The following is a 15,586-nucleotide window of genomic DNA, read 5'->3' as shown; positions in this document are numbered from 1 at the left end:
TGTCCATTGATGTAAGTGGGTTGTTACAGTCCCCTACTATTATTTTGTGTTATTATCAATTAGTTCCTTTATATTTGTTATTAATTGTTTTATATATTTGAATGCTCCTTTGTTGGATGCATAAATATTTATAATTGTTATATTTTCTTGTTGGATTGCCCCCTTTTTGATTATATAATGCCCTTCTTTGTTTCTTTTTACAGTCTGTTTTAAAGTCTCATTTGTCCATTATAAGTATTGCTACTCTGGCTTTCTTTTCATCATTTGCATGATAAATGTTTCTCCACCCCCTTACTTTCAATCTGAAGGTGTCTTTAGGTCTAAAATGAGTCTTTTGTAGAGAGCATATAGATTTTTTTTTTTTAATCCATTCTGATACCCTCTGTTTTTTGATTGGAGTGTTTAGTCCATTTACATTCAAAGTAATTATTTATGCATATGTATTTATTGACATTTTATTACTTGTTTTGGCATTGTTTCTGGAGATTTTCTCTGATCCTTTCTTGTCTTTGTCACTTTTGGTCTCTCTTTGCACTCAAAGAATCCCCTTTAATATTTCTTGTGGGCTGGTTTAGTGGTCACAAACTCCTTTAGTTTTTATTTGTCTGGGAATCTCTTTATCTCTCCTCTATTGTGAATGATAACCTTGCTTGAGAGTATTCTTGGCTGCAGATTTTTCCCATTCAGCACTTTGAATATATCATTCCATGCTTTATTTCTTTCTTAATTTTACTCTTCCCTTGTGGTTTAATGGCTTTCTTTAGTGTTATGTTTATATTCCTTTATATTTTTCTTTTGTGTGTAAGTTTTTGTTTTGTGGTTACCATGAGATTTACATGTATCGTTGTATATATATTATATATTATAGTCTGTTTTAAGTTGATAGCAACTTAAATTTGAACACAATCAAAACTCTACATTTTTATACCACCCATGTTTCATGTTTTTGATGTTTCCTTTTACATCTTTTTATTTTATGTATTTCTTCACTAATTATTATAGTCTTAGTTAATTTTGCTACTTTTGTCTTCTTAGCCTTCTTAGTTGCTTTTTTTTTTTAAAGATTTATTTATTTATTTGAGAGAGAGAGGGTGGCAGTGGGGGTAGAGGGAGAGGGAGAAGGAGAGAATCTCAGGAAGACTCCCCACTGAATGTGGAGCCCAATATGGGGCTCAGTCTCACAGCCATGAGATCATGATCTGACCTGAAATCAAGAGTTGGACACTTAACCAACTGAGCCACCCAGGCATCCCCGAAGTTACTTTGTAAGTGGTTAATCCACTGCCTTTGCTATATATTTACCTTTCTGGTAAGATTTTTACTTTCATTTGTTTTCTTCTTATTAATTAATAATGTCTTTTCTCTCAAGCTTAAAGAAATCTCTTTAATATTTCTTGTAAGACTGGTTTAATAGTGTTGAACTCCTTTGGGTTTTGCTTGTCTGGAAAATTCTTTATCTCTCCTTCAAATCTGGGTGATAACTTTGCTGAGTAGAGTATTCTTGATTGGAAGTTTTTTTTTTTCCTTTCAGTCTTTGAATATGTCATGCTAGTTACTTCTGGCTTGCAAAGTTTCTGTTGAGAAATCTGCTGATAGCCTATGGAGTTTCCCTTGTACATAACAATTTGTTTTTCTCTTATTGCTTTTAAGATTCTCTCTTTATCTTCAACTTTTGGCATTTTAATTATATTGTGTCTTTGTGTGTTTCATTTCTTTGGGTTCATTTTATTTAGAACTCTCTGGGCTTCTTGAACCTGGATGTCTCTTTTCTTCCCTAGGTTAGGGAAGCTTTAATAAGTTTTCTGCCCCTTTCTCCCTTTTTTTTCCTTCTGGGACTCCATAATGTGAATATTATTTCAGTTGATATTGTTATAGAGATTCCCCTAAATTATCTTTATTTTTAAAAAATTATCTTCATTTTTTAAAATACTTTTCTCTTTTTGCTGCTCTGAATGAATTCCATTGCTTTATCTCCCAGCTTGCTGATTCATACTTCTACTTCATCTAGTGTGTTGTTAAACCTCTCTAATGTATTTTTCAGTTCAGTTATTGTGTTCTTCAACTCTGCTACTTCTGTTTGGTATTTTTTTTGTTTTCTGTCTTTTTGTTGAAGTTGTCACTGTGCTCATCCATTCTGCTCCCGAGTTTGATGACCATCTTTATGCCTATTTGAATTCTTTATCAGGTAGATTACTTATCTCTGTATAATGATGGCCTTTTCCTGAGATTTTGTCTTATTCTTTTATTTGGCATGTATTTCTTTGTTTCTTCATTTTGCTTGGTTCTCTGTGTTTATTTCTATGTATTAGGCAAAACAGCTACCTCTCTCAGTCTTGAATAAGTGGCCTCGTGTAGGTGATGATCCTTCTCATTCAACCTTGCCCTAGCTCTTGTTGCTTCTGAAACCTTTGTGATTGTCCAAGCTGCCTAATGTATTCTTGATGTGCCCTCATTGTTGAGCATATGCCAAGACTTGTCAGTGATGCTAGGGGAGAAATCTCATTTAGCACCTAGTTTCAAGTCTCAAGCTAATTGGAAGCTAGACCCTAAAGCAGTGTCTTTTAAAGTATGCAAATGTATGTATTCCTGTGGGGCTGCAAGTATAATCCCTGTTGGTCTCCATACCAGGAGATCTGGAGGTGATAATTGCAAAACTGGGAGCTCCAGTTGAGTGTATAAGCTCCGTTCTGGGAAGTCCTGCTGAGCTGTAGTGAGGTCAGAGTAGTGGACAAGGATAGTGTCTCCCTGCTTATGTTTTCTGGGTGTGTCCCCTTAGCATCTGGATGTGTGCGAAACTGGAAGCCTGTCCTTCAGGCTGAAGCTCTAGGCCAAGTAAATAAACTTTTTCACAGGAAGCCTGTCGTGTTTCAGTTTGCCATCTATGTAGTGTCGTAGGGGTGATGGCCTGCTAAGAGCTGTCTTTTTAATTTTTATAGTCCCATGGAGCTCTGCAACACCTGTCCCCTTGACCACCCAGGCAGAGCAATCAAGGAGTATCCTCTGTGTGGATGGCATGTGTCCTCTGGCTTTAGCAAGGCAACTGGGAAATGTAATGGGTGAAACATGCTTGCTGGCTTCTGAAAAATAGCTGGAAAATATCTAGTCTGCATGAATGCTCAGGCTTCAGCAGTGCAACAACAAAGAGCCTTATCTGTGCACTAGTGCCAACTTTAAGCTTGGAGTAGGAAGATGCTATGACCACTTGTGCTCACCAGACCCAGTCAGGGGACAGGGGAGTGTTGCAACAACCTGCGCTCTCTGGTCTCGCCCCCACTGCTGGTCCCAACAAGGTGGTTATATCCATGTTCATCTCTGTGCCAGCAGGCTAAGTGGCGAGCGCAACAATGGCATCTGCCAGCACCTCCATTTTGGGGACAATCTCAACTATTCCTCACCCCTCCAGCTGATGCCCCAAATTAGCAAATAAATCTCCCTCACATATAATCTAGATACTTTCAAACTGCATTTTTTTTTTTTTTTTTTTTTTTTACACTAGGTCTTGGGGCAAGTGAGACCACTTGGGAAGCCTCCAAGAGGGGAATCTCAGTTTCCTATAACTCTTTGGGGCCCCTGTACATCAGCCCCATTGGTTTTCCAAGATAGATATAATGATGGCTCATCTTTCCACTGCTAATCTTAGGGTTCAGGGTGCTCAGTATGGGGTACCAACTTCTCACTACTATAGAAGAAGTGCCTGTATGCTGAGATCCCTTTTTATTGTGTGTCATTGCATCAGGCATGTTTTTTTGTTTTTGTTTTTGTTTTTTTGTTTTCTTTAAACAAGATCTTGTCTCTGCCTCTTCTACCTGTCTCAATGAGGTCCTTCTATTCTTTGTTGTGAAGAGCAGTTCAGCTAGTTTTCAGATCTTTTTTGGAGGGAAATGGTGATCCATATGCAGTTGTAGATTTGGTATATCTGTGGGAGGAAGTTAAATTCAGGATCTTCCTATACCACCATCTTGGACACCCCCCTCATGATTAGAACTTTTAAGATCTACTCTCTTAGCAACTTTCATGTATACAATACAGTATTATTAACCACAGTCACCATTCTGTACATTACATTCTTAGGACTAATTTATTTTATAACTGAAAGTTTGTACCTTTTGACCACCTTTACTCATTTTAGCCCCTCCTACCACCTACCTCTGGTAACCACTGATTGTTCTCTATCTATGCATTCAGTTTGTTTGTTTGCTTACTTGTTTTTTTAGATTCTACATATACGTAAGATCATATGGTATTTTTGTCTTTCTTTGACTTATTTCACTTAGCATAATCTCCTCAAGGTCCATGTTGTGACAAATGGAAAGATTTCCTGGTACATTTTCTTATTAAGCCTCTAAAAGAAGTCATGTGAAAAAGACAGAGGACTCATGACTGTTCCCATTTTGCATTTGGAGAACCAAGGCTCAACCATATTGAGCTGACCCAGGCCACTGTGTAATTCTTTACAAGGTATGTTGTGCTTGACTAATTCAAAATGATTTCAGAAACATTAATGTCACTTGAGAAAGACTTCTACATTCTCTCTATGCAACAGATTATCAAGTTCTATCTATGGTTCCTCATATGCTTTTCCACCTGTCAAAATCTTTTATTTCTTAAGACTCAAAGTATATAGTTTTTTCTACCTTTCAACCAGAAGGAATTTACCCATTTTGAACCTCCAGTAGCATGTAGTTATCATTTGACCTTTGCTGCTTGCTTCCTTCAGTGTGCTTTCTTCTGTATCTGATTTATTGACAGTTCTTTGTGACAAATTTGGAAATTATTAATCTTTATATATTTTCAAAGGCTTACCACAGTGTTTTTCCCCATGGTAGTTACTTAAGAAATATTTGTTGAAATAAATGCATAAGATATTTCTCTTTTCTTTTTATTATCTGTCATTGATTCTATACTTTGTGTCCAAACTTAATTTTAGCTACTTGTAAATGCTTTCCCTCTGCCCCATTCAAAGCAATGCTATGTACACTTTGTCATTTAAAAACAAATAAACAAACTAAAACCAAAACCAAATCAAAATAAACTTCTCATGGTTTTGCTTATATTAATTTCTTCTCTTGAGATTCTCTGAAGTTTTCTGACCTAATTCATTTCTCCCTTCCTCAACCTCTTGTATTTACAGCTTGCAATTGTATAGATGTATTTCTATTCTCTATTTTCTGTGGGCACTTAAAGGGCAAGTCAAAAATGATATCTGCCTTACAAATTGATTACTCAAACTAAATAAGATGGCTGTAGAATTCTGTATTATTTTTTGTGTTTTAAAATATCCCCCAGGGGCACCTGGATGACAGTCGGTTGAGTGTCTGACTCTTGGTTTTGGCTCAGGTCATGATCTCGGGGTTGTGGGATAGAGCCTCACGTTGAACACCATGCTTAGCGGTGAGTCTGTTTGAGATTCTCTCTCCCTCTGCCCCTGCTTGCATGTGTTCTCTCTCTCTCTCTCTAAAAGAAGTAAATAAATCTTTAAAAACAAAAAAGAAAAAAAAAATCCCCAATTGCCTACCATAGGACTAGACAAATGGTAGTACACCCCCCCCCAAAAAAAATCTAATTGATTCACATAATTCATTTCCCAGTAAGTCTAGTTTCAAAATTACATTGTGCTACACAGATATTTTCCTTTATGTTTTTTTTTCTATCTTATTGCAAAGCAGTTTCCATTCATTTTTTAAAATATTTAACACATCAGTTTATTGATTTTTGTTTTATTTCCTGACCAGACTGGAACCATTTGGACTATAAATTGTGTTGTAAATCTGATATTATTAGATTTCCTATCGCAAAATTACATTGTCCTCATGTTCTAAATAAGTTAGCTATTTCAACCATTTCTAGTTGTCTTCTGAGAGATCATGACCATATATATGCTGAGAAATTTGCTTTATAATTCCTAAAAAAAAATCAAGAAAATAGATTGACTTTGCAGTGTTTTAATATGGCCTTCAATTGATAAAGCTTGATATCAAATTTCCTTACTGAAATGAAACATGCTAATATTTTTAGACACTTAAAATGTTCAATGGGAAGGCATTGATTTTTGTGTAATACTCTCCTCTAATTTCCCTTCTGAGTTGTTCTTAATGTCTTCCACACTGTCTGACACATAGTGGGTTTTCATGAAATGCTGCTAGAATAAGTACAAGATTGTATAGATGAGAGCTTTAATATTTGCACAGATTTTCTGTTTATTCGTGATTTTCTGATTTATGAGTTTATAATGCATTCGGAGGGAAAAATATTCTAGTAATCTCCAAGTGAGGTTCATGGAACATTGGTTTTATAATAAACTGATAAACTGATAGATGATACTTAAAATAAAAAAAAAATGGGAGAAAGTCTATGGAAAATAGTATGAGAAATCCCAAGTTAAAATTAAACATTTTCTTTTATTACAGCAGGACTTCTCATGACTTTAATATGCTAATCTGCATTAGAAATCCCCAGTGTAGTATGCAGCATTACCCAAATTTGCTTAATTCCAGTATTATCAGGGCTCTTGATTTTAAGTTCCAGAAACACAACTCAGAATGCCTTCACTTAAAAATGGAATTGATCTGCTAATGTGACTAAAATATCCAGGGGTAGATTGGTCTCAGGTATACATGGCTACATAGAGTATTCCCATAAATCATCAGAAATAGGTCTCTTCATCTGCTCTCCTCTGGGGTAAGTTTATTATCAAATAGGATCTCCCAGTGAGGAGACAAGGATGGTCACTGCAACTTTATTATTTTTTTTTTATAGTTTTAAAAATATTTTTATTTATTTATGTATGTATTTATTTATTTAAGAGAGAGAGCAGAGCGAGTGAGAGAGAACACAAATGTGGCGGGGGGGCAGAGGAAGAGGGAGAAGCAGGCTCCCCACTGAGCAGGGAACTTGATGCAGGACTCCATCCCAGGACCCTGGCATCATGACCTGAGCCAAAGGCAGCAGTTTAACCAACTGAGCCACCCAGGCACCCCAGCCACTGCAACTTTAGTCTTATGTTCTACCATTTTAGCAACCACAGCTCAAAGATAGCCATTCTTTCCTAATAATTACAGGAAAATTCCACTTGTGTAAAAGCTCTTCCAAAGAAGGAATTTTTCTGTTTGCTTCCAAATATATTTGCAGCTGCCAGAATGGTTCCTATTTTGTAGTTGGTGCTCAATAAATTGAGTCTCATTTACTTGGCTTGCACCACATTGTGCTACACAGATATTTTCCTTTATGTGTTTTTTTTTTTTCTATCTTATTGCAAAGCAGTAACAACCAACTGGTGTAAACAGGAGCATGGAATGCTCCAAACACCCAGACTGGACCATGTGTCCGGTTCTGAAGTGGAGGAGAAAAGAGGTTGGACCCACCTGAACCACATGAACTGAGAGTAGAGGAGAAAAAAGAAAGGAAGGAAGGAAAGGAAAAGAAAGAAGGAAGGGAGGAGGAAAGGAAGGAAGAGAAGAAGTGACTATCAAATAAAGAAATATGTGCTCATATGTTAATGGAAAGATTCTTCCTTATTTTACCAGCAATCTTCTGGATATCTATATCATATGCAGATAATACATCTTAGTTCCAGCCTTGAAGTTTGATTTTATCCTACTTCTGACTAATGTGTTATCATGTTATTGTTTGATGGTTGCTGGCAGAAGAAATGAGGCTCCTTTGTCAGAGACAAGGGCTTTATTACTTATGGTACAGCAGGCAGCATGAGCATCATGTGTCTGCATCAATTTCCCTTGCCCCAAGTCTCATGCAGTATGGGGCCGATGGATGCCTCACATATGGTGGGTTTGCATCACACCTGGGAAATAGTAACTTGGGAGAATTCACTACTTTTATAGCAAGCAGTAAGCAAGTCTGTCCTTTGGGACAAATGTTACTTCATCCCCTAAGATTGCTCATTGCAAACATGACCCTGATAAAGAGCACTGTGTAAAGAGTAGTCATAGCCTTTTTATTCCTGGCACACTGAGCAAGATGTATAGAAGCATGAGAAATACATGAAGGACTGTCTGCCAACACTTACCTTGAAAATATTACTTTAATCCCATTTCAGCCAGGTGAGAAGGTGAACAGAAAGTTTTGGAGTTGGCAGGGCTTTGTATCATTTCTGAAGTTATGTCACATAGGCAATTGCCTCCCCTGTGGAACTATACTCATACCAGGAGCATAAATTCTAATTCAGGGAAAGTGTGCATATGCTTTGGGGACATTGGGTTTTATGGGGAAAAGGAGACAATATCTTTACCTTTTATGACTGTAGAATATGATTTCTTTGGTATGAAAAAGAGGATAAACGAGATTATTTGGGTTTTCAGGGAGAGCACTTAGCTATGCTTTCTTTTAATACATTTGATTTCCAATTATTAAGCAATTGCTCAGCATGCTCTGAGAAGAGTCTTCATGAAAATGAAGAGCCCAAAAGGTCTTTAGTGGGCCTTGTTCTAAATCTGGTCTCTGTGGTTGTTTGGCAGTTTATCAAAAGCCACATTAATCCTTATAAATAGTGCTTGATTGTCAAAAGACAGCCCCCTTGTTCCAGCCTTGAGATTGAGCCACGCTTATTATTTTTCTTGACTTCTTGTACACAGGCTGCATGATTACCAAGTGATCATGTGTAAACAAGAGGCTGTTTTGTGCCGATAAATGGATTCCCACTGTTGCACAAGCCCCTAGGAGTCTGCATTAAAAACAAGTTGAGATGCAGAACATTTATTTTAACAGCAGGCACTTATCATTGGTGACATTACCTGATACGACTGATAATCTAAAGCATTATGACTTTGGAGCAAAATTTGGTTCATAAAGACATACAAGGAGATAAACCATGGCTACTAATAGAAATTGCAAGCAATGCTTTGAATAGAATAATCTTATCTACATTCATCATCCGGCTAGGTCTCTCCTCCCACTGAAATGAGACAAGGTAAATTCACAACCCCATTAATGCTAATAGCAGCTTCAGAAGCAAATCCCTTGTTCCTCCATAGGAGAGGATGGCTGCCCCCTCTTGTTTCACTATGCTGTAAACCTGTGTCAGTCCGAGCTAATTGGTGGAAATCTGGAATACAAGCAGTTTGAAATTAATCTTTTGAAATGGTGGCCAATACAGTTGTTGATGATGGCAGCTACTGGCTAAAAAGCAATGACATTTCTCCTTGAGGTGCTGATTCTGGGAGGTTGGTACGAAGCCATCAGTGTTCCTTGGCCAGATTATCTGCTTGCACCCATTTCTACTTCTGGCACTAGCCTGTCAAGATACACTTGGGAAAACTAGGGAGGAAGGCTATGGGTAGGGCACGCTGGCATGGGATTCACTGTTTTATGATAGAATACCCCTCTAAGACATATACATTTAACCATTTTTCTACTTTGTGAAGTTGGGCAGGCAGCCTACGATCTCTGCATCCCAATTTCAGCATCTCTAAGATGAACACTTCTAGTATTTTACTCAGTGTTTTTCCTGAAGGTGAAACATGATAACATAGTTACAGTAATAAAGAGTAAAAATAAGGTACTTAGAGAGGCTCCTACTTGATTTTATTGAGAGATGATTGCCAGGAAGGAGCTGTTGCCTGCTAGATCCAGCTTGCCAGAGGAAGAAGCAAATGACTCTGCATAATACAGGAGAGAGGGGTTTGATACTCTTGTGGAGGGATCAGAAGGGTTGAGGGAGGGGAAAGAGAAGCTGAAACCAGGGTGGTAGAGGAATAATAAGAGAGGAGGCCCTCAGGACACAAAGTGGTGTAGCCCATATCTAGCCCTTCATCTGTCCCTGTAACATCTTCAATAAAATCTACACTCTTTTTTTTTTTTTAAGATTTTTATTTATTTATTTGTCAGAGAGAGAGAGAGAAAGCACAAGCAGGGGGAGCAGCAGAGGGAGAGGGAGAAGCAGACTCCCTGCTGAGCAGGGAGCCCGATGTGGGACTCGATCCCAGGACCCTGGGATCATGACCTGAGCCGAAGGCAGACGCTTAACGACTGAGCCACCCAGGCGTCCCTAAAATCTACACTCTTCACCAAGGCATTTGCATCAGTGAATTGTCTGGAACACACAAAGTCTTGGTGCTGAGTATTGCAAGCAGGTTAGCTCAAGAGGGTACAAGATTCTCATTGTTTACAGGATGTTAAAGCAGAAAGTTTGAGATGAGGCACCCAGACAGCCAAGAGCTAGGAAATTCCTAGTGAAATGCCCAACCAAAATGCAGATTTTCAAAGAAAATAATGACAGGTAGGAAGGCTCTGACCTTGTAAGAAGGGAGTGAAAGGAAGAAGTGGAGCAAAGAAAGAGGACAATGATGTTGAAGTTAATTACTTCTGTGGAGAGGATCTTCTAAGAGAAAGTTACCCTTTCGGCCCTGCCCTATCCTGTCACTCCTAAATGGGCAGGGGGATGGTGGCTATCACTTCACTTCAAGGCCTAATGAGGAAGAAGCTCAATAGGACCAAATCAGAGGCTGACGTGTGTTCTCTACATTAAGGATATAGCTTCCATGGATGCCTGAGAAAGCCAATGTGGCGGGCAGCAGGGGAGAGAGAGAGTAGGTGCTCAGAGAAGTTCAAACATCCTCGTTGGCACTGGGGAAGGGTGTGTGTGACTATTTTCCATGGCTCCAGTCTGGAGAGAGAGTTACAGCCCAGGAACCTGCAGGGAGAGTGAGCAGTTCGCATGTGAGAATGAATTGAGTGGACCCAACTTCCAAAGACGCAGGGCTTAGATAACAGCTCTTAGTGAAAGAAGTGTCATCACCCTGGTCATGGGGACTTTAGTCAGATAGGTTCATTATGGGGGTGCTCCAAAGTATCCCCAAAAGTGCTCAGGAAACAGAGTCAACTTTCCACATCTGCCAGGCCTAGGGTGCATGAAGCTGGCTTTGGACAGCAACAGATAGCAACCAATTAAAACTTTTCTAATCTTATTTCCCTTTATTTTTTCACTTCTTATGACTTTCCCTCAGCTTGTAGGATGTGTGCCAATGATTTGCAAGTGGGGAGAAGGTGAGTGGAGAGAGAGAGAGAGCAGAGGTTGGCAGTACCACCTTTCCAGAAGGCAGCCAGCCCCCTGGTGTCCCAGATTTTAATGAGGGAATGCTGGAGAGAGCTCTTATCTTGAACTGGGATTATATCTCGGCTTGGATACTTGGATACTTTTAGTATCTGTATTGGGACTGTTGTTCTGTGATTTGAACGGATTGAAGGATTGTGTATGATCTCAGAATGAGCAGAAAAAGCATGCAGTGGTTCTGAAAGCCTGATTCCTGGACCATCATCATCATCATCATCATCATCATCATCACATGAAAACACATTGGAAATGAAAATCTCAGGTTCCACCCCAGACTCTCAGGACTGGCCCAGCCAGTCCTCCAGGGGATGTGCGCTGAAGTTTGAGAATCATGGAGCTAGAGGAGGGAGGCAGCTCCAGCTTTACAGGTGCTTCTATCCTGCTAATAAATATACAGGAAAAGGTGGAGAAATGCAGTCTACACTCATGATATAACCATTTGGAGGTTACATAAGGAAATGAAGCTATAATGTTTTATGATAAGTTTTGTCTATCAAACCTGTTCTTCTGCTAGGACATTTGCTGGAGCTTCCTGGACAACAAGCATGCAGGTTGGGTGGTCTGATAACTGCATCAGCTATGCCGAAACTGGGGCCACAAAGTCCAGGGGACACCTCTCCATACTTGTTACACCCCTTACATGATGTGGGCCATGTAGGCATCAACAAGATAACCGCAAGCAACACCCTAGTTTGGTAAAGATGTTCTGCTATATCATTATCTCCGTATTGTATGTGGATTAAAAGTTAAGTAAAAAACAATTTTAAGAATAGACTCTAAATACTTTCCTGAATTAAAAAAAAGTAAGGACTAGCTGTTGGTAAGTATGTCAAAAAATACAAATAAGCAATGAACAGATTTTCAAGCCTGAACATTGTGCCAAGTCCATGTCATTTGTTAAAAATAAAAATACATGGTGCCTCACAAAGATATTACCAGGTGACATGAAGTATAATGGTTTTAGAAATGTGAAAAGCAAAATCATAATCCCAAGCCCTTAAAAAATGAGTTCTAGTATAATATTAAAAGAATTTAGAATTAAATGTAAATTAAGATGTGAAGTCATTCAGGACAATGAAAAGTTTATTTAAAAGCACTAGTACTTTTAAGACTAAACATAAACAACATGAGACAAACAATTGTGATTCAACAAAGTTTTGCCTGGTGTTCATGTTCTCTTATAGTATATTATAGTAGTAATAACCATGAAATTGTATTAATAGCTTCATGCTTATGTTAATAACCTCTTTGTTATTAATATGTTTCAATTTTCTTTAAAAACCTAAGTTTCAAGAGGTTTATTTTATTATTAAAATGGATTTTTTTTTTCCAGAGGAACAATATCTCCCCTTCCCCATTGGGTCCATCTATGATTTTCGTGTATGTGTGTGCATGCATAGGGGGAGTTGAGGTAGGAATATCACTAATTAAAATTCACTTGTACCAAACTTCTCTGTGAAGTATGAGTGTTTCAGAAATCATCCTGTTATTTCTGTTTATTGTTCTTTCTTTCTAGCTGGGTTGTAAGCTCCATTTTTAATTCTCATGTTATTTAGTACAGTGCAATAAATAGAGTAAAGGCTCATTAAATGTTATGCAATCACTGGATAAGCTAGGGGAAAAAAAACACACTTTTTTCATCAATACCGTCATCTGTATATTGAAGTATTTTTCTTATCAGCCTCTCAGCTGACAGATGATTGAGTTAATTTGGGGTTAGGATAGAAACAGCCTAATATCTGAAACAGTTTCACTAGGAATAGTCAGTCTAAAGGTCATTGGGAAGCAGCCAGTTTTAGTACTGCCCCATTTTATTTATTTATTATTTATTTATTTATTTATTTAGGTACAGCAAATCCTTTTTCTTTCAGAGAATTGATTTTGAAAATTATTAAAATTCTCATATTAAAATTTTCTAAAATAAAACAAACTTCCCATAAGAATAGTATTGAAACATTACTCTTTGAGCTGTGTAACAGTCCATTACCAAATATGTATCCAGTCATATGTCTTGGATTTGAATTTATTCTATGAGATGTTAGGCTTATTGACAGCACAGCCTTGCAGATCTAGATACCTTCTTAAACTTAGTTGGCTTACCAGTTTGTTAGTTCCTCAATCAGGAGAGAGGGATAATAACATCTGATGGGAATGCGGAGGAAATACAATTTTGTTGAGAATTGTGGTGAAGCTCTTCAGCTTCCTCAGAGGGAAGACCCTATAGTTGTGTCATGGCTGCTTTTCTGTAAGCTTAGGAATTGAGAGGTTGACCTGGCAACAATCTGAATAGCAAAGCAGGTTTTTTCTTAGTGCCCATTTTCCTGCAAAAGCATATTTTTGATTGGACTGCAGTGAAAAGCATAATTAAATGTTACAGAGACTCTCAGAACTTTAAACCATTCTCTTTTCCCTTTTTAATTTGACAACACAAACAAGTCTAATGTTCCCTTTTGCTGGCTCCAGATGTCCATTGTGAATGTAAATGATGAGCCAGTAGAGTGGATGCTTCCACAGAACCAACACGCGGAGCAAAAATGAATCGTTGCACATCCTGCAGGTGCCTCTGCTGAGCGAATCTTTTCACTCTGAGGACATTTAACAGATAGAATATACAGCTGGTCAAAGAAAGCCTTTAGGCTATTTCAAAGTTTCTATACAAAATAAAATGCTTCATAAAGTTTGCTTGAAAATGGAATTTTGGAAAATACGGTTATCTCCACTCTTTCATTTTTATTCCAATAATTCCAGGCTCTTTTCAAGCTGAAAATATTATTTTTAAGAATCTGATAAACTCTAATATTTGGAATTCTGGTAGAAAAACTTTCCATGTAATTTGGAGGTTGTATTCAAGTTAATGACAACAAAAATGCAGTGATTTTTGTATGTTGTCAATAATTGCTGCTTACAGCTTGATTATTTTGAAATTTTCAGGATCTCTTACAGCCATACATTTGTGCCAAAGCCTTTCAAATGTCACCTAATGAGAGCCATTTATGTAGATGGCATTGATATCTGACTGGGGAGAGAGCTGTTCACATACTTAGCATTTGAACTAGAATTTGCTCTCTTTTTTCTCAGTCAAGGTCTGAGATTTGGGAAGACTCTATTGCTGAGTCTAAATTGTCTACTGAAGTACTTATGACTGCAGAATTTGGAATCGGAAGAAGTATCTTGACAGTTTTGTCTCTCCTCCTTTTCCTCAGAAGCACTGAGTGATTATACTGCCTATGTCTGTGGGCTCCCCCTGTGATGACTCAACTGGATTCCTCTTCCCTTAAAGATCCAATATTCTAAAATAATTTTCTTCCTTTCTATCGCCAGCTAAAACACCAATTCTTTCAGCACAGCTGATCACAGCAAGAGGAAAGCAAACAGATGGAGTTAATTCATACTAAGAGGAGAAAGTCTGCTAGCCTCCATGGGGGTATTCGCTTTGTAAAAGAGGTTGCTTGAGAAGCTAAATTTATCTCTAATTTGCAGAACCTAGGAAATGAAGTAAAGAATTTCAACGGTGGGAAAGAGATTTGGATGTTTCCATTTTTTTCAGTATTTGGATTATAATAGATCAGAAAAGAGCTGACCGGAAAAAAAAAAAAAAAGGAACTACAGTTGAATGATTAACACATTTAAGGAAAAAGTTCTCAATTAGAGATTGGTCACTCTTGAAAGTATTGAAAAGAACAGTCACAGAAGCTCATTTCAGCAAGGAGTTCAGAAAAAAAGATGTATATAACAGAATTTTTAGGAATCCCTTTAGACTGGCAAGAAAATCCTATATTAAAATTAATAGTATTTGTAAAATATTGTGAAAATAATATTTGTAAAAAAATGTAAAAATATTTACATTAAATATTTGATTATCTAACTCTGCTCTGTTTCCAAGCTTTCTAAGTGAACTTCTGGTTACTATTTCATTCCTGAGTAGTTCTGCCTATAGAGAAGGAATGTGCTGGTCACATAAGCTTTAAGAACTCAAGACCGATTATAGTTATTTTTTACTTAAGTCAGGGTCGGGTCAGAAAGACAGAACCACCATGATGTTTTTAGAGAGATTCTATCTTATGCAATTGTGGGAGATGGTTAAAGACGTTGTCTTTGCATCTTTTCTGGAGCTTAAAGTCTGCAGGACATGGAATCAAGGAAAGATGTGAAGAGAGGGAGAGCAAGGAAAAACGAAACCATTAGCACAAGCGGGAATCCACAAGGATGGACTGGAACCTGGGTCCCTTACTGCCTCCAACTTTGATGGTGTGGGTGATCTGCAGGAGAATGTGATGCCCTTTGTCACAGAGCTAAACACATAGTTGGGGCAGGAGACAGAGAATCTGAAGAGCAGCTGAGGGGACTGTGTCCCATGTCAATGGAGGGCCAGTTGAAGCATCCAGGAGTTTGAGATGGAAGAGCACTTGGTGCCCCTGAATCATCCTGAAAGTGAGAGCAGTGTGGCTACTGCTTCAAATAGGCCTTCCAAAACTTGTGCCAAAAGCCTCTTTGGGATAACATGGGAGGGAATTATGGGAC

At 38.0% G+C, this 15,586-nt stretch overlaps 1 long non-coding RNA gene across 2 annotated transcripts in view; it reads left to right on the top strand.

Annotated features, from left to right (window-relative positions):
• LOC115945077 (uncharacterized) overlaps positions 1 to 15,586 on the top strand; it is a 192,885-nt gene that overhangs the window by 64,281 nt on the left and 113,018 nt on the right. Inside the window, exons 5-7 of one of the 2 annotated variants that reach the window (XR_014138618.1) lie at positions 4,275 to 4,458; positions 5,287 to 5,391; positions 10,959 to 14,668. This is a non-coding gene — a long non-coding RNA (uncharacterized LOC115945077). Of the gene's footprint in view, positions 1 to 4,274; positions 4,459 to 5,286; positions 5,392 to 10,958; positions 14,669 to 15,586 lie in introns of those variants that run through there. The other variant, XR_014138614.1, reaches the window with a different exon arrangement.

Source organism: Leptonychotes weddellii, chromosome 1 (assembly GCF_054177405.1).
Source record: "Leptonychotes weddellii isolate Sample4059 chromosome 1, ASM5417740v2, whole genome shotgun sequence".
NCBI classification, from domain to species: Eukaryota; Metazoa; Chordata; class Mammalia; order Carnivora; family Phocidae; genus Leptonychotes; species Leptonychotes weddellii.
This window is presented reverse-complemented; position numbering and strand designations above follow the sequence as displayed.